The sequence below is a fragment of the Meriones unguiculatus genome, assembly GCF_030254825.1.
Source record: "Meriones unguiculatus strain TT.TT164.6M chromosome 13 unlocalized genomic scaffold, Bangor_MerUng_6.1 Chr13_unordered_Scaffold_40, whole genome shotgun sequence".
Lineage (NCBI taxonomy): Eukaryota > Metazoa > Chordata > Mammalia > Rodentia > Muridae > Meriones > Meriones unguiculatus.
The window spans coordinates 4,842,681-4,862,879 of NW_026843649.1; the positions used below are offsets into that span (position 1 = coordinate 4,842,681).

General features: G+C 39.8%; 1 pseudogene; it reads right to left on the reverse strand.

The window, feature by feature from the left end:
* The window catches only part of LOC132651131 (zinc finger protein 850-like), a 443,146-nt pseudogene that overhangs the window by 105,205 nt on the left and 317,742 nt on the right, over nucleotides 1-20,199 (reverse strand).

Below are 20,199 nucleotides of genomic sequence, written 5' to 3' on the forward strand. Positions count from 1 at the left end.
TCCAAAAAAACGTGGTTCAGAAATTGTTCAAAAACAATGTTTTAAATCAAAAGTAATCCAGTCAAAAATGAGGACAGAGCTAAACATAGAATTTTCTGTAGAGGAATATCTCAGAGAAACACTTAAAAATGCTCAATGCCCTTAGTTATCAGAGAGATGCAAATCAAAATGACCCTGAGATTTCACCTTACACCCATCAGAATGGCTAACATCAAAAGCTCAAAAGACTATTCAGGCTTGTGGTCACCCTCAACTACAGACCGAGATTAAGGCATATGAGACCACACCTCAAGAAAGAGGAAAAAAAAGAGTGAACTAGTGTGCAGTGATGAACAGAGAAAGTAGCAGAAGATTTGATGGACTTGACAGTAGGGTTAGCAGGAGCTACAGCAGGTCGATGGGTGCAGGAGCTGCAGCATGTCCATGGGCACAGCACCTTGGCAGGCAAAGTGGTCTTAGGCACAGTAGTAGTCTCCAGTGCAGGGTGAGCTCATGCTGTGTCCACCCGTCCATCTCTCTCTGTCTGTCATTCTCAGTTTTTAAGTAGATTTCTTTTATGTATCTGTGTGCATGTGGGTATACATGCCTGGCAAAGGCCAGAAGAGGGTAAGAGATGCCCAAGAGCTAGAGGTTGTTGTGATCCACCTGATACAGGTTCTGAGATCCTAACTCAGTCTCTGCAAGAGCAGCATTTGTCTTAACTACCGAGCCATCTCTTCAGTCCAGTTCTCTGGGTTTTGATGAGACAAGAAGTTGGAAACATGAAGCTCAGGTTGGTCTGGAACTCATCATCCTCCCACAGCTTCTTGTCCTCCAATTACAAGTCTGCATCTTCATGCCTGCCAGTGTTTTTCTTGAATGGTTTCAGGTCCTCATTTTGTATTCCAGGCCACAGACTGCAGATAACAGTGAACTTGACTTTAGCCCTGTGTCCCTGAGGGTGTACAGACAGAGTGTTTCCTCTGTTGTTAGGGTGAGGCTAGGGTAGACCTGCCACCCTGCTAAAGCTTTAAGAATCATGCTGGGACTGCTTTTTAAAACTTGACCTTCATCAGGGTCTTTTCCCTTTAGCAAAAGGAAAAGCGAATAATTAATTACTGTTTTGTCTAAGGCTGATCCCGTGGATCCCAGGCTTCAACAGATCTGAGGTTGGAGCTCTGTGCCCAGTACCCAAGCGGTAATCAGTAGCAGGTGAGTGCAGCAGTCATGCAGGCAGCAGGAGGCTAGAGCCTGGAGCCTGTGGGAACCCAGAAACTTTTCCTGAACTGGGTGTCCTGAGTTTGGAACTGATGTTTCCCCTACTGTATTGTTTCCTCCTGACAGGGTGACCCAGTCTGTCCTGTTTTGGGGTCCACAGTTCAGTCTAGGATGTTAAGTAGAGCACACAGGAGCAGGTAAGTGGCTCTATGGTGGTGACAGGGCATTTGAAGGAACCCAAAAACTTTTCCTGAGAACATTTTGGAGAAGTGTGGAGGAATTCCACTGGATGCCCTGAGGTTGGACATGATGTTTCCTTCACCATGGGGTTTCCTCCCAACAGAGAAACCTAGTTTCCTTGGTGCTTTGGTGCCCACAGTTCTGTGTGGGACAGTGATTTGGGTGTAGAAGGAGCTGTCTGGGCTGAGCAGCTTCTAGAGCCCAGACCTTTTTCAGGAATTTTCTGGGTGACCTGAGGTCAGTCCTGATTGCTTCCTACTCCATGATGTTTTATCTAGACTGGAAATCCCAATCTCTGGTGTTGTGAGGCCCACAGTACAGTCTAGGATGGTGACCAGAGCACACAGTCATGTGGCTCTGGGCTGGTGACCTATTGCCTTCAGGGACCCAGGAACTCTTCCATGGTTTAGCTGGGTGACCTGAGAATAGACCCAATTACTTCCCACTCTGTGGGTTTTGTTCTTAACTTGGAAACACAATTGCTGTTGTTTTAGGGCCCAGAGTTTGGTCTGTTGCGTGCTGTGTAGTCACTGCTGTACTGCTCTGCGGATACTGTCCTCTTGGTACCACCATCTTTGATTCTCCTTTCTTTTATTAAACATTTTTTTATTTTTCTTTTCTTTTTTATTTTATTTTATTAATTGCAGTTTGTTCACTTTGTATCCCAGCTGTAGCCCCCTCCACCATCCCCTTCCAATCTCACTTTCCCTCCCTCTTCTTCTCCTATGTCCCTCCCCCAGTCCAATGATAGGGGAGGACTTCATCCCCTTCCATCTGATCATAGTCAATCAGGTCTCATCAGGATTGGCATCTTTGTCTTCCTCTGTGAACTGGCAGGATTGCTCCCTGGTAGGTGGAGCTGATCCAAAAACTAGCCTATGAGTTCATGTCAGAGATGGTCCCTGGTCCTATTATTGGGGAACCCTCTTGGATACTGAGCTGCCTTGGACTATTTCTATTCAAGGGTTCTAATTTATCTCCATGAATGGTCCTTGTTTGAAGTATCAGTCTCAGAAAAGACCCCTGTGCCCAGATCTTTTGGTTCTGTTATTATCCTTGTGGAGCTCCTGTTTCCTCCAGATATTTTTATCTCCCCTTTCTTTCATAACATTCCCTGCATTCTGCAAAATGTTTGGCTATGAATCTCAGCATATGTTTTGATACCATGCTGGGTAGAGTCTTTCAGAGGATCTCTGTGATAGGCTCCTGTTACTTTCTCAGACAATTAGGAATACTGCTACCTCAAGATCCCGCTATATCACTCCTAGGCATATATCAAAAAAATGCTCAAGTATACAACAAGGATATTTGCTCAACCATGTTCATAGCAGCTTTACTTGTAAGAGCCAGAAGCTAGAAACAACCCAGATGTCCCTCAGTTGAGGAATGGATACAGAAATTGTGGTATATTTACACAATGGAATACTACTCAGCAATTAAATCAAAGAAATCATAAAATTTTCTGGCAAATGGTGGGATCTAGAAATGATCATACTGAGTAAGGTATCTCAGAAGCAGAAAGACAACCATGGTACATACTCACATATACATGGATATTAGACATATAATATAGGATGATCATACTAAAATCTGTAGACCTAAGGAAGCCAATCAAGAAGGAGGACCGTGGTAAGATGCTTAATCTTTTCTTTCTTTATATCTTTTTTTTTTTTGTGAGAAGATGGTTACCCAGACTGGACTCAAATTTTTGCTCTCTGATTTTTTTTTCTAATTCTTTTTTTTTTATTAATTATTTGTATTTTTTCACAATTTATTCAATATATATCCTGGCTGGAGGCCACTCCCTCAACTCCTACTGGTCTCATTCTCCCTCCATCTTCCCTCATGCCCTTCCCCTATTCCACTCAAAAGAGGAGTTCTCTGCCTCTATCATCCACGCATGTCTTATCACAATACTACTCAGCTATTAAAACAAGGAAATAATATTTCTGCTCTTATTTCTTCTCCATAGGTCACTTGCTCACCTCAGAAGATTCCATATCCTGAAGGTTGCCTGCAACCTTACTGTGAAATAAGGACTAAGTATAACTAACTTTACAGAGTCCCACTCACAAGACAATGTTTGATTGACCATCTCACACCCAGAAACATGTGAAATATGAAATGCTATGAAGTCTGAAACATTTGATCACAAACATTTCAAAGAACTTGGTTCTCTTCCTGCCTGGAGAGCTGTTTCCCACCAGCCCAGGAAGGCAATGGGGCAGAAGATGAGGTGTATAGTTTGCAAGACCCACAAGCATAACAATGATCAGACAGTCTGGGAACCACCTCAGAAAATAAGTTCAAATTTAATTCCAGAAAACGGATTCTATATGGCCCTTAGGAAATGACTGGAATGCTTCATGGATAGGTGTATATAATCATTTAAAACTAGGTACTTCAAGAATGCTTGATTTGCATTAAATAGCATATTCCTATTGTATGAACAAGAGAACAGATCCTAATCATCCTATATTTAAAGGGAGGAGAGGGTTAGCAGGGATCAGTGTCAAAAGCCATCTATCAATTTTGGTTGGTGGCATCTATGTCTAAAGACACTCTCCAGAGGAAGTCAGGCAGAGAAAACTCACTTTTGCCATGGTTACACAACAGCAGGGTCTCACATGGAAGAGAAAGCCTCCTCACTCATATCTCAAAATTCAGTCTGGACTGTAATGTTTTTCAATAGTACCCCTGGAACAATAGGTATATGTGCATAAAGAAACTTCTACAGGCTACCACTGTTGTGTTACTCTCAGAGACCTTCCTGGCTGGTGTTAGTTCACCATTCCCTGCATATTCATCCACTGGACTAAAAGTTTCTTGTGTAAAGTGAGACAACTGAAAATAGTAAATGTTGAGGAATTAGGATTATCAATAAGTCTTCCCTAAACACCTTATAATATAATACGTTTGCATGTAATTGATATTTACCATTCATTGTATTCTTTTTAAAAATAAGTTTATTTACTTCACATTCCAATCGTAGTCTCCTTCCTTTCTCTCCCCCAGTACTACTCTCAATTCCTATTGCCCCTATTCCCTTTCCCCTTCCCCTTCAGAAAAGGGACGTCATTTTCATTGAGCTAGTTTTTCAGTTCTGTTGGATCTCAGTGGACCAAAGAACACAAAGGCCTTTCCACATTGCTTGTACTCACAGAATTCCTCTCCAGTAAGGATACTTTTATGATGATGATGACTCTAAATTTGTGCAAGGCCTCACCATTTTAACACATTCATAAGTTTTCTCTCCAGTATGAATCCTTTCATGATGATGAAGATTACACAAATGTGGAATGGTTTCACCATGTTAAAAGTACTCACAGGCTTTCTATTCATTAGGACTTCTTTTATGAGTGTGAAGATGAATCTGAAGTGCAAAAGTTTTTTTTTTCACATTGGTTACAGTCAGACAGCTTCTTTCCAGTATGTGTTCTTTGATGTATTAGGAGATGTTATGTGTGAAGGCTTTGCCACAGAGTTGTATTCATATGGTTTCCCTCCAGAATGTGTTGTTGTCTTAGGAGATGACTATTACATGCAAAGGCTTTAGCACACTAATTACCCTCACCAGGCTTCTCTCCACTGTGTGTTTTTTCTTGTTTTTGGATACTACTCTGCTGTGCAAAGGCTTTATCATGTTGAGTATATTTATAAGGTTTCTTTCCAGTATGTGTTCTTTTATGCCATATGAGATTACTGTTTTGTGCAAAGGCTTTACCACACTCGCTACATTCATAAGGTTTCTCTCCAGTGTGTGTTCTTTTATGGCTTATGAGAGTACTGTTTTGTGCAAAGGCTTTACCACACTCGTTACATTCATAAGGTTTCTCTCCAGTGTGTGTTCTTTTATGCCATATGAGAGTACTGTTTTTTCCAAAGGCTTTACCACACTGGTTACATTCATAAATTTTCTCTCCAGTGTGTGTTCTTTTATGCCTTATGAGATTATTCTTCTCTGCAAAGGCTTTGCCACACTGGTTACATTCATAAAGTTTCTCTCCAGTGTGTGTTCTTTTTTTTTTTCAATGCAGTTTATTCAGGAACCTTGAACAATCCTTGGACCCTGGGGAGAGCCAGCCCACAGCTTAAATAGCCTCTGGGTAGCCAACCCAGGCGTGCCACGTGTGCAATGCAGATAGGTCCACATACATGGAAGCAAGCCAGATTCTCAGCCTTAGCCAAATGTGGAATTGTTCGTGACAGAGAGCACTCACCATCGGGAAGGTGGAAGGCAGAAACCAGCTCCATCTTTAAGGCATAGCATGTTCTTTTATGGCTTAAGAGAGTACTGTTTTCTGCTAAGGCTTTACCACACTGGTTACATTCATAAATTTTCTCTCCAGTATGTGTTCTTTTATGCCTCATGAGATGACTGCTTTTTGCAAAGGCTTTACCACATTGATTACATTTGTAAGACTTCTCTCCTGTGTGTGTTCTTTTATGCCATATGAGAACAGTGATATAGGGGAAGGCTTTACCACATAGAGTGCATTTAAAGGGTTTCTCTCCAGTATGACTGCTTTCATGCCTGCAAAGAAAATTGGCACATGTGAAAGATTTACCACACTCATTTCATTACAGTAACAAATATGTTTATCTATATGAATTAATTTTATAATTTGGCCTAATGGTAAAAAAGAATCAAATTTTTAACTTTTATCACTTTATTTATATTCATGATATTCCCCTTCATTATGGGTATTTTTGAAGATCCCTGTGATGGTAAGAGCATTTGTTATGTGGTTCACTTTTAGAGCACCATTTTTCTATAAGAGGTTTTCTCCTGTATATGAAGAGTATTTAAGAATTCAGAGTTTTACCTCAGCAATCCCATTTTCAAATTTTTGTACTCTATGAATGATACTTCATTTACAAAGGACCAAGACCAGCAGAATAAGTTCCAAATTCATAGTATTCATAGGTATTTTCAGCAGTATGAGTTTGCTGATGAATTTCAGTGAAGATGAAAAACTAATTAACAGTAACCGTTTATCACATTCGGAAAATTTACTCAAAGTGGGTGTACTACAAAATCAATTGTTCTTGGAGAAAGACAGGAACACTGTTTCTTTCAATATCCCTATGCTCATGTGTCTTAGGAACTTTTTGACATATGATATACCAGTTTAATTTACAAGAATAATAAAAGATTCTCACATTGAATTAACACAGTTTGTTTTTTGTTCATCATAGGCATGTCATAAAGGGATTAAGGTTTCTCCACAACAATATTCTTGATGCTCATAAGCTGCTTCTTTCACTAAACTTTACAATGTTACTGCATGAAAATGAGTTACACTGGTTATACTATGAAATTTTTGCTTATTAGAAGGTTTTGGACACATACTGATCACCAATTCAATGTGTATACCTCGTACAATATCTGATCAGATAGAATAATACTAAACAGATTGGCAGTTCAAGTCAGTAGCTGTAATGTCCATATGATTCAAATGGTATTTTCTGTTACATTATTTTATTTTCTTCTATCTTAGGGGAGTGCCTTATAAACACAAATCAGATATATGACATTGAAGTACATGGAATTGTGAGATTTTAATGATCATCAGTACACTTAAAGCAGTGCTGTTTTTATGCTGTTGCTTTTCTTTAAAACTTTCAGGACACAGCTAGGTGTGCTGGTACATGTCTTTAATCCCAGCACTTGTAGAGGCAGAACCAGGCAGATCTGTGTGATGTTGAGGTCAGGCTGGCCTAACAAGCAAGTGTAAGTCAAGCCACAGCTACACAGAAAAAAAAAACTATTTCAAAAACTGAAAATAAAAAGCAGCCAACAAACAAACAGACAAACTTCCAGAACACATTAAAATTTCTTAAGATTCATATCTGTATCAGCGTGCAGATAAAGTTACCTTTTATTACTTGTAGAACTTTGAAAATGTTCTTCAATATTATGGTCTTCCCAATTGTAGCCTAAAATATAGTACCAGAAAATATATATTATTGGGAATATATTATTATTAAGGCAAAACTTAAATCACTATCTTCTGTGACGCTTAGAACCATGCCTTATTTATTCACTTCATTCCTCCTCAGTCTCAATTGGAATTACAGAAGAGGATCAATAACAAAGTAAAAGTTGTCTCCTTATTTTAAAAGTGAAAGAAAACTTGCAGTCTTACATATAGCAGTGAGGTTTTTACAGGTCTCTAGCATCACATCTTGTAGAGTTGCTTCTGGGAAGGTTCCAGAAAAGCCCACTCTTCTTGGCTGAATTTCACATGCACATCATTGAAGGTGACTGAATTCTAAAATATGCCATACATTTGTACAACAGAAACAGTGGCAACAATATAAATTTATATTTCATTGGCAATATAATCATATAATTCTAGTGCTTCTTCCATTTATATTCTGACACAGAAGTGCTAGTGTTAGACAGTTGGGTGCTGTGCATCAGGTGAAGGAGGAGAGAAGAAAAAGCTTAAGGTTAAATTGTAAGGGAAACCAAAGGTGTGATTCGAAAACCTGTGTTAAAGGAGTTTCATTAGTTTGTAAGACATGAATATGAATTAGCTATTAGCTGGGTTCTTGAGTGATCTATGAATTGTCTTCAGTTACTTGGGCGAGTAGGTCAGGACCCTGTCATGAGACAGGTGGAAGGAAAAAACACAGTCATGATATTTTATCGAGCAACAAATGAGATGTGGCTATCAGAAAACAATGAACAAATGGGTGGTGTCAGTCAAAAGACAATATGACACTGAATATCATGTTCTAACCATGCCTCAGGGAAGTGGCATATCAGTATGTGAAAAGGGGGCCTCATATATTTGTGGAAGTGAAAGTGGAGTACAGTGAATGCATGGATAAAAAATAATGTGAGGTGGCAAACAACAAAAATAATAGCTGATAAGATCATATTTGTGAGTGACCAGATAAAAGACATAGAACACATGATTTTTATTTGATAATTGTTTTGTATATTCTTCTTTCCAAATCATGTATAGTCTATATTTGAAAAATAAAAATTAAAGCTTTTATATTAAAAAGGAAGTGCTAATGTTATCAATAAGTCATTCTTAGAAGAAAACTGAATAACTGTGTCATATCTGAACTTTTTGAATAGGATATAACCTTGGAATAGACATGCCAATTAATGTGGACAAAGACAAACCGAGAGAAGAGAGTGAAATAGAAAGAGAAAGATAGAGACAGAGATACAGAGAGAAATGAACATATGAACAGTACTGATTACATATCAGAGAAATTTATGAACATTTATTAACTACAAAAATGATGGACAAGCTGGGTGTATTCAGCTATGCCTCTAATTCCATCACTCAGGAGGCAGAGGCAGGTGATTATCATTGAGTTGGATGATATCATGATCTATGCAAAGAGTTCCAAGACAGCCAGACCTATATTGTAAGACAGAGCCTCCCCTAAAAGTCAATCAAACAAATATAATAGATAGAAAAAACTCAGAGGTCTTTACTGAAGCTCCTACAATGAATTATACATTCAATCCAATTCTGTATTAATTTTCCAGAAACCAGCAGGGCCACAGCTTAAACTATAACATTAATAAGATCTTACTAAAAGGAAATGCATGTTTAAAACGTTAAAAAAATATTACCAATTTAAATGCTGATGATAAATAAGCAACACAAGGCAGGAGAGATGGCTCAGAAGTGAGGAGCTCTTGCTGCTCTTGCAAATAATTGGCCTCAATTGTCAGTGTTTACATGGAACCCACTACTATCCATTGTTCTAGGTTCATGAGTTCTGAGGCAATCTTTTGACTGGTGTGAGGAGCAGGCACACAAGAGGTGCATAGTCATGCATACAAGCAAAATATTCATATTCAGTAAAAATTAAAAAAAAAACAGATCCCTGATGGCAGAGCTGAGTGCACACTGTGTTTGATCAGCAGGGTAGCAAAGGCTGCACAGTGATCAATTGTTAGAACAGTAGGCCACAAAACACCACTGACTGTGTTTCTCAGGTGAAAGGAAACCCAATGGTGAGGGAAAAATGGGTTCCAACCTCAGAGCACTGAGCTAATCTCTGGAAAAGTTCCTGAGATGTTGAAGCAGGAATGAGGTTTTCAAGCAAATGGATGCAAGAAACAAGCAGGAGTAGCAATTCTAATATCTAATAAAACAGACATTCAACCAAAATTAATTGAAAGATATGAGGAAGGATACTTCAAACTCATAAAAGGAAAATTCTACCAAGATAGTGTCTCAATTATGGGCAACTATGCCCCAAATTCAAGAGCACCCACATTTGTAAAAAAAAAAAAAAAAAATAAAAAAAAATAAAGTTTAAAGAACATTTCAATTTCCACACATTAATAGTGAGAGACCACAACAACTCACTATCATCAAAGGACAGAGCAGTGAAACAGAACCTAAAATGAGATATAATGACACTAATGGATGCCATGAATTAAATGGACCTAAAAGATATCTAGAGAAATGTTCACCCAAACAGAAAAGAATATATCTTCTTTTCAGCACCTCATGGACCCTTCTCTAAAATTGACCATACAGTAGGTCACAAACCAGGCCTCAACACATACAAGATTGAAGTAATATCTTGTATCTTATCAGACCATGATAGACTAAAGATGGATCTTGACAATAAAAGAAATAGCAAAAAGCCTTCACATACATGGAACCTGAACAACTCCCTACTCAATGAAATCTGGGTCAGGGAAGAAATAACTTCCTACAGGTCAATGGAAATGAAGGCACATCATACCCAAACTTATGAGATGCAATGAAAGCAGTCTTAAGAAGAGATTTAATAGCACTAAGTGCCCTCATAAGCTATTGGAGACTTCCCATACAAGCAACTTAATACTCTAGGAAAAAAGAAGCAGACACACCCAACAGGAGTAGACCACTAAATAACCAAACTCAGGGCTGAAATCAATAAATTAGGAACAAAGAGAACAATTCAAATAACAAAACCAGGAGCTAGTTCTTTGAGAAAATAAAAAAAAACAGACAAATTCTTAGCCAAACTAAGAAAATGGCAGAGAGACACTATCCAAATCAACCAAGTCTGATAAAAAGAGAGATATAACAGACACTGAGAAAATCCAAAGAAACATTAGCTCTTATGTCAAAGCCTATATGCCACACAATTTGTAAATCAAAATGAAATATACAATTTTTTGATTATTTCCACCTTCCAAAGTTGAATCAAGATCAGGAAAAGAAATTTGATAGTCTTACATCCCCTCAGTGAATACAAACAAACATCAAAAGACTCCCAACCAAGGGCCAAATGATTTCAGAGCAGAATTCTACCAGAGCTTCAAAGAAGAGAGAATACCGATATTCTTCAAACTATTTCATAAAATATAAATGGAAGCAACATGACAAACTCCTTTTGTAAGATTGCAGTCACCTTGATAAATCCTCAAAGACCCAAAAAAGAAAGAGAACTCCAGACCAGTCACTCTTATGAACAATGATGTAAAAATACTCAATAAAATACTCACAAACCAAATCTAAGAGTATATCAAAGATATCATCGACCATGACCAAGTGGGCTCCATCCCACGCATGCAGCAGTTAAATACATGGAATCGATCAATGTAATCCATCATATAAATAAATTGAAAAAACAAAACCAACAACCACATGATCATTTCCTTAAATGCTGCAAAAGCATTTGACAATTTCCAACACTTATTCTAGTTTAAAGTCTGGAAGTGTCCGAGGGTAGAAGGCATATACCTAAAAGCAGTGAAGGCAATACACAACAATCCTATAGCTAACATCAAACTAAATGGAAAGAATGTTAAATCAATTCCACTGAACTCAGGGACAAGGAAAGGCTACCCACTCTCTCCAAATCTCTTCAATACAGTATCTGAAGTCCTATCTAGAGCAATAAGACAACAAAAGAGTTTAAGGGGGTAGAAATTGAAAAGGAAGAAGTCAAAGTAGCATTAGTCGCAGATGAAATGACAGTATATGTAAGTGTCCCCAAAAGTTCTACCAGGCAATGCCTACAATTGAAAAACACTTCAGCAAAGTGGCTGGATACAAAGTTAACAAAAATCAGTAGCACTCCTGTATACAAAAGACGAACTGCCTGAGAAAGAATTAGGGAAACAACACCCCTCACAATAGCCAGAAAAAAAAAACCCACAAAGTATCTTGGTGTTACCCTAACCAAGCAAGTTAAAATCCTATATGAAAATTAAAAAAACAAAATAAAACCTTAAAGCCTCTGAAAAAAGAAATTGAAGAAGATAACAAAAGATAGAAAGATCTCTCATGCTCACGGATCAGTAGGATCAACATAGTAAAAGTTGCCATATTACCAAAAACAATCTACAGATTCAATGATATCCCCATCAAAACATCAACACAATTCCTTACAGACCTTGAAAGAATAGTTCTCAGCTTCATGTGAAAAAATAAACAGAATTGCTAAAACAATCCTGTAAAATAATAGATCTTCAGGAAGTTTCTCCATCCCTTATCTCAAACTATACTATAAAGCAATAGTAATAAAAACAGCATGGTACTATTATAGAAACAGACTGGTGAATCAATGGAATTGAAGCGAAGGCTCATAGATAAACCCACAAAAATATGGACACATGATTTTTCACAAAAAAGCCAAAACCATGCAATGGAAAAATGGCAACATCTTCAACAAATGGTGCTGGTCTAACTGGAAGTTTACATGTGGAAAAATGAAAATAAATCCATATTTATCATCCTGCACTAAACTAAAGTCCAAGTTGATCAAAGACTTTTAACATAAAACTAGACACACTAAATCAGTTAGAAGAAAAAGTGGGGAAAAGCCTTTATCACATTGGCATAGAATATAACTTCCTGAAAAGAACACCAAGAGCACTGGTTCTAAGATCAACAACTAATAAATAGAATTTCATGAAACTAAAACCTTCTATGAATCAAAGAACTCTGTCAATAGAACAAATAAAAAGAGCCTGAGAAAAGATATTCACCAACCTTAACAGCAGAGAAGGCTAATTAACAAAATATAAAAAGAGCTCAAGAAATTAAACTCCAACAAACCAAATAATCCACTTTAAAACTGGGATACAAAACTAAACAGAGTATTCTCCACAGAGGTATAGCAAATGGTGGAAAAACATTTAACTAAATGCTAAATATCAATAGTCATCATGGAAATGCAAATCAAAATGACTTTGATATTCCATCAGAATGGATAAGATCAAAACCTGAAGAGACAGCACATGATAGTGAGGATGTGGAGAAAAGGAAACACTCCTCCATTGCTGGTGAGAGTGCAAACTTATACGACCACATTAGAAATCATTCTGATGCTTTCTCAGACAATTGGAAATAGTGCTACTTCAAGTCTCAGATATATTCTTCCTGGGCATATTTCCAAAAGATGCTCCACCATTCAATAAATACATTTGCTCAATTATGTTCACAGCATCTATATTCATAATAGCCAGAATCTGGAAGCAACCTATATGTCTCTCAATGAAACAACGGTTACAGAAATTGTGGTACATTGACACAGTTGAATGCTACTCATGTGTTAAAAACAGGGAAATCATGAAATTTTCAGGGAAATGGGATGGAACTAGAAAAGATTATTCTGAGTGAGGTATACCAGAATCAGAAAGACATGCATGGTATATACTCATTTATAAGTGGATAATAGCCATAATACAGGACAAACATACTACAATCCACAGACGTAAAGAAGCTAAATAAAAAGGAGGACCCTATGGAGGATGCTCAATTCTCATTGAAAAGGGCAAATAGAATCGATACCAGATGTGAGTGAAGAGAGGGAACAGGATGAGAGCCTAACATACATGTCCTCTGAAAGACTCAACCCAGTAGGGGATTGAAACAGATGCTAATACTCACAACCAAACTTTAGGCAGAGCACAGGGAATCATAGGAAAGAGTAGGGGGATAGAAAGACTCAGAGATGACAGGAGCTCCATAAGAAGACCAACAAGGCCAACAAATCTGGGATTGTGGGGACATGCAGAGACTGATGCATGCACCTAAGACCGTTCATGTATAGGACCTATACCCCTGCTCAGATGTAGCTGATAGGCAGCTCAGTCTCCATGTGGGATCTATAGTAAGGGGAGCAGGGGCTGGCTCTGAACTGGACTTTGTTGCCTGCTTTTTGATCACTTCCCCATGGTGGAGGAAGCATTGGTATACAACAAAGGAAGAGGATGTAGACAATCCTAGTGAGATTTGATAAGTTGGGGTCAGCTGCTAGGAGAGGAGGGCTCCTTCTATCTGATAAAACGAGACAAGGGGGAAAGAGGAATGGAGGATGAGATGAGGAAGAGATAAGGGAGGAGGCTACAATTGAGATGTTAAATTATTTTTAAATTTTATTTATTACAATTTATTCACTTTGTATGCCCACTGTAGCCCCCTCTGTCATCTATTCCCAGTCCTACCCACCCTCTTTCTCTTCTCCTATGCCCTTTCCCTAATTTGATAGGGAACTAACTCCTCCCCTTCTATCTGACCCTAGCTTATCAGGTCTCATCAAGGAAGGTTGCATCATCATTCTCTGTGGCCTTGCAAGGCTTCACCCCCAAGAGGAGTGATTAAAGAGCCAAGTTCATGTCAGAGAATAAATTACAAAAAAAAACAAATTTAAATAAAAAATAAATTAAATGTGTATAAAATGAATGAATAAAGTTTAAAAAAAACACAACAGGTTGGAAGAATGTCACACCCCTGCAATTCAATGACTCAGAAAGCTCAGACAGAGTTAATGTCATGAATACATGCCCCTAAAAATTAAATATACTCTCTGCCAAATTTCAAATGCAAGATGTAGATGAAGATCACCACAAAAAAATATGCTTACACAGACAGAACAAAACTAAACTAAATAAAAACCCAACACCCTACATTCCAGACTCAGCAGCCAATGATGATGATGTTGATTCCAGGCATGTTGGCCTAAATTTTACCCCAACCCTCAACTGGAGTTAGACCTGTAAGTGCAAAACCTTGCTGGTGTACATACTTACATGACTTTCAGGACAGTCTGGGATACACAGAAACTTTTTCATTCAATGTCAAAACCAGAAATATCATCTTCTCTGGGAGCTTTTTTGATTGAATCAAATAATTTCTGACCAAATTCACTATTGGCTTGTGAATCCCATGATGAAAATGTAGCCTAACTTCAGTGATTCTAAAATTTGGCAATAACTCATACACTGTTTAAATGTCCAAAGTCTCTTCTGACATATAAGAATATCTCTTGACTGCCACATCAGAAGCAAGTTACATCATTCAAACATAGATGCACAGAATACCCCTTCCCATTCCAGTACAGAGGAATGTATACATAGCGAGGGAAGACTGTACCAAGGAAAGAAGACCAGCAAGGAAAACAGCAAATCCTGTTGCTGTTTCAAAAGGTTTAGAGGGTCCTATCTATGCAACGTATCATACATCTCTCAGATTGGTTACTTCCACTCCCTATAGGCAGCACTCAATGGCCGGTGTCTCATAACTTAGGTATCTCAACATCTTGTAGTGTCAAGATGCAACTCAGGCTTCACCCTCACGGCTTCATGCAATGAACATTTACAGTATCTTCACTGGTAATCTGACTCTGCCAAACACAGATGGCTGGCACCATGCTGAACAGAAACCACAAAGAATCTATTATGTTAAATTTTGCATCTTTCTTGTTTTCAGAAAACGCACAACATGGGTGAGCCTGTCAATTTGGATTCAAAATTGAGATGAACTGTGCCACACTTAAACCAATTGGAGCAGGCTTTATATGAAGTTCATTCCTGGCACTAGGAATCACGTTGAATCCTCTTTCCATTAACAGAAGAATTAGCAGGAAGGCATTTACTCTATGAATATCATTTTAGGCTTCAAATGCAGAGCTAGGACCTTTTCTTTGATGGTGATAATCTCCTTGAAAAATTCTACCTCTGTTTCATCACATGACTGCCATTTGAAACAACCTAGTAATGTTTTTCTCTACAAACCAAAGCACAGTTATTTTTGCTCCACTTGTCTCTTTCTTTCCCTGTGGTCCTGAATGTCTCTCTAATAATAACCATTCAACAGATTGAATATTCCATCTAAGAAATCCTGTCCATCATTTTTTAATTCTGCCTTACTCAATTTCAAGGCATGGGCAGAATAAGTATGATTTGCAGCTAAAATATCACACAAATGACCTCTAGCTTAATTTTTCCATAGAGTCTATTGTTCACCGAAATCCTATGACATGGACTTCCTCTGTCTGCAATACTCTCAATACCCGGATCTTCTAGGTCCTACCAGAACAGCCAATGAAGCTCTGTTTACACCTTTGTAATGCTTTTGCCATCTTAAGTCCTGATGTTTTCCACAGTCCTTTAAAAGAAAATATTCCAAGATTCTGTCCAGCAGTAAAATCACTCTTTGCATATAACTTTTTGTTCTAATTTGCTACTTTGATGTTGTGACTAAATCCCCTAACTAAAAGGCTCTCAGGTCATGAATGGATTTACACGCTTAGTATGGTACTGTCAGATCACAGTCCATCATTTTGGGAGTTTAGCATAGAAAGTCAATTTTGAAGAAAATTAAGGCAAAGAGCCATGGGCAAATGTTTCCTGGGTCATTTTCTTGCTTCATCACGGTCCCACGGAGACAAGCCATTAGAGTCTGGCAGTAGACTTTCAGGTGTTCCCTATCTCTAGGTGTGTTGTAATCCCAGTTGAGGCAGGTGAGGGGAAAGCCATTCTTAATCTCATTAGGGAGGACGGAAGACCTCCTGTCCGTTCCCAGCGCATTCTTTCTCGCTTCAAAGAGAACCCATCCCGTTCCTCGGTAGTCAGGAGGGCCTGCAAGAGTTGCTGGCAATCATCCCAAGTGGGCTGGTGTGAGAATAGAACAGATTCAAAAAAAATCAGTTAGAGCTTGAGGATTTTCAGAAAAGGGGGTTGTGGGCCTTCCACTTATTGATTTCCATCATCATCAGGGGGCCCATAGGCCTGCAAAGGAAGGGCCATGGAGTCTGGCTGAGTTGCTCGGTGACTCCACATTCCCACCCATGGATCACTTTCACTTTCAGAATCTGGTGGCGACTACATCAGTGCAGAGGGACTGCTGGCAGCACTCGGGCTTTCAGAATCTGGTGCTGCCGAGGGACCGGTGGCACCCTGCTGCAGACCTGCTGGGGGATTAGTGGGGAAAAGCTGGTGGATCAAGAAGGTCAAAGAAACAACAATGATAGAGACAAAGAGAGCATGACTGGAAATTCAGATAAGGATGCCCTTACGGGTGGTACCATGGAATTCTGATTGAGAGGCTGCCTCACGGCAGCCATCTCCAATGAGAAACAGATGGGAGGAGGACCATCACGGACCTGGTCTCCCCATATGGAAAGGCTGCCTTCTGGCAGCCAACTCCTACAGATGGGAGGAGGACCATCACAGACCTAGCCTCCCCAGATGGAATCTGGAGCGTCCTCCAGTTCCCAGATACAGAGTGGTATACCAGAAATCAGACTAGCCTGTTCTGAGCTCGTCTTTCAAACCCAGTCTGATGAGGGATGGGAAGGGGCACGCTCTTTTCCAGCCAATGCACCAAAAATGTAAGACCTGGTGTCTCACTGCTCAGGATCGTGCCCTTCCCAGGACTCTCAAAGACCACAGCTCGATGCAAAATCAAGAGGTTTTATTGCTATTGCAATAGGGTCACCCCTCCAAAGATAGGAGCCAACCGTGAACATGCAAAGCACAGGGTTTTTATACCTTAAAATCAGGTCACTTTTGCTCTATAGTTTACAGCTGGTTGTAGATAGTTTACAGCTGGTTGTTTCTCAGAACAGTTCACCCCGCCTTCAAGAGCTCTCTGCACCTGGTTTCAATTCAAAGAATCACAATTGTTTCTCATTCCCAGGTGGTCCCTCAGTTCTTCCAGAGTTCATGAGTTCAATTCCCAGCAAACACATGGTGGCACACAACCATCTATAATGAGATCTGGTGTCCTCTTCTGGTGTGCAGGTGTATGTTCAGACAACATTGTAATAAAATAAATGAATATTAAAAAATTCAGAGACACGCCTGCCACTGCTTGCAGGAATGCTGGGATGACAGGCATGTGCCACCACACTGGCTGTTTTTTAATATTTGAAAAAGATTTATTATCTGTGTCTGACTCCCAATGCTGTAATCAAAGACGCAGAGACCCAAGAATACCTTCTCCAAATGCAAGGGACTGGACATGATTTAATGAAGCAGCACCTGTAGCTCCTGATGTGGTGACTTCTGGGAAAGGTGGCTGAGCAATGACCTCATGCAGCTCCTGGCCAATTGTGGGACACTATGGCATGGCAGGGAGACCAGGGGAAATGCTGTGTGGGCTCTGAGGATGGTGATGGGCTACAGCTGCCTGCAGCAGCATGAAGAGGCTTTCTGAGCCTCCTACTTCCAGGCTCCTTGCCAAGCAACCAGTGAGTGAAGATGAGGAACTGAGGCACTTTATATTGGGAACATCACGTGGTAGATACTGGGATTTGTAGATGGCTCTCAGGCCATCCATGCAGGATACTGGGAAGCAATCCCAGTATGCATCACAATGCCAGAATGGCATTTATATAGTTCTCAGCTACAATCCCAGAAGTCCATGCTCCGAAGCCATATTTGTAGTTATCAGGCAGGTGGACCTCTGCTGCAATGAATCTTGGGATGGTTGGCACTTCCATGATCAGGGAGCACTCCGAAGGGAGTGCTGAAGGAATATAAGTCTGTCTGTGACTAGAAAATTTGTGTTTACATCCCCGGAGAAGCGGCCAGGCCGGGGAGATGGTGGATCGGCCTAAGAGCCTTTGAGCCAGGAAGTCTCTGGCTCCCTGCAGGGTGGATACGGAAGCAAAGCCTGAAGGGGTGGGACTTCCAATAACCTGTGCCACTGTTAGGACTGGTTTTCCCTTGTCAGCATCCTTCTTATCCCAAGCTGTTTGCTTAAACTTTGAGTCCCACTCACATGGGGAGGCTGTCCACCTTTCTGTCTCCCTGAAGTCCATGAGCGGCTTGTGCATGAGGTTCCCACCATGTCTGCATGCATCCTGGAGGAGGTGGGTGCACGCTGCCAGGGGTTCAGGTTGTGCATGAGCTTGTATAGGTTTTACAGGTGCCCTCTGCTGGCCTGCAGGTAAGCTAGCAGGCAGGACACTATAAATAATTTTCAGATGCTGGAGACTGATTAGGTAAGGTGCTCTATTCTTAGTGATTAGGGTGCTTGGTCTCAGTACATAAGGATCTGGCCATATCTGTGGACCTGAAAGCATACACACATGCTTAACAGTGTATAAATAGTGTTTAGGGTGCAGGGGGCTGAGTAGCTAAGTGCTCTGTGCTTAGCAGTTAGGATTTTTGGAACTCAGTACATAAGGATCCTGCCACCTCTGCTGGCCTGAAGGCATACACACATGGGCAAAGACAAAAAGGAGGAGGATAAAGAAGAGAAAAGGAATGAAGAAAAGTAAGAAAGACATCTGTGTGGTTTTACAGAAAAACTCCCAGCTAATGGAAACATGGATACTATTTGGTGTTGATTTGCTTTATCTGAACCAACATACACAGTTAAATGTGCAGGTATTCTATAATGATATGAATAATTGATGTTTTTCTACATGTTAAATAAAATATTTTCAGCCAGAAGGAAAGTGTGGAACATGGCAAAACAATGAAAGACCCCCGAAGGTTGTCTTCCATCAGGGAGACCCCGTACCCAAAGATCAACGAGTCCAGTTGTTCGGATGCAACCAGCAAGAGGCTTTATTGAGTACACGGGTACCCGGGGCGACCAAGTCTCTTGGAAGACTTGTGTGCCTCTCAGTTGGGGTGACAGGTTTTTATAGGGCTCGGGAGCAGGAAGCGCGGTTACAGAAGCGAGAAGCATAGTTACAGGGGTCTGATTGGGTGGTTTGAACAAAGCCTTATTAAGTCACGTACCCAGAACAGAGAAGGCGGGAAGGCAGATTGTGAGCCGAGTCACGTACCCGGAACCGGGAAGGCGGGAAAGAATGCAGCGAGGTAGCTCTCCCCTCAGGGAACTTACTGCTATACCGCGCCTACTCTACATAGTGTTAACAATCACTGCTTATCTTTTGGTCTCTCAACAACATATTATACTTAGAGTCTGTATCAAATAAGAATGGTTTGGTAAACTTTTTCAGAGGAAGCGTCTCCTCTTCAAAGCCAAGAACTATCACTGTCTTAAGGCATTTTCTCAAGGCACCTACAACCCTCCCAGTACCCAAGAGAGTCTTAATTCCATAAATTCTGGATTGACAATTTTAATTCCTCACTTCCTGTTTTGTTATCTGAAAATAATACACCATACCCAGCAAATATTTCTATAAAGATTAAACAACAAAAAAATGGTGTGATGACCATTTGTGAGTCCATTTACAACGTATGGAATGTAGTGTATGCAGTGGCCTATGCCCTCCATAAAATACTGTTGAGCAAAACAGAAATGGGTCTAAAGAAGACTAAAACAAGCAGGGGCTTCTACAATGGCAGGGAAGCCTTATTCATAAGCACAGGACCATTAGGATCTAACATCATTGGTAAGTAATTTACTGTGGTCAAGCCAATACATTTATTTTCCTTATAATTAAATATATAACTTTAAATGGAAAAAGTTCTCTCACAGGCTATTTGTCTATATTGGTAATTATCTTACATGGTTTGGGGACTGAAAGCACTGATTTGAAGACATTAAATTTAAATATATTTCAGCAAAT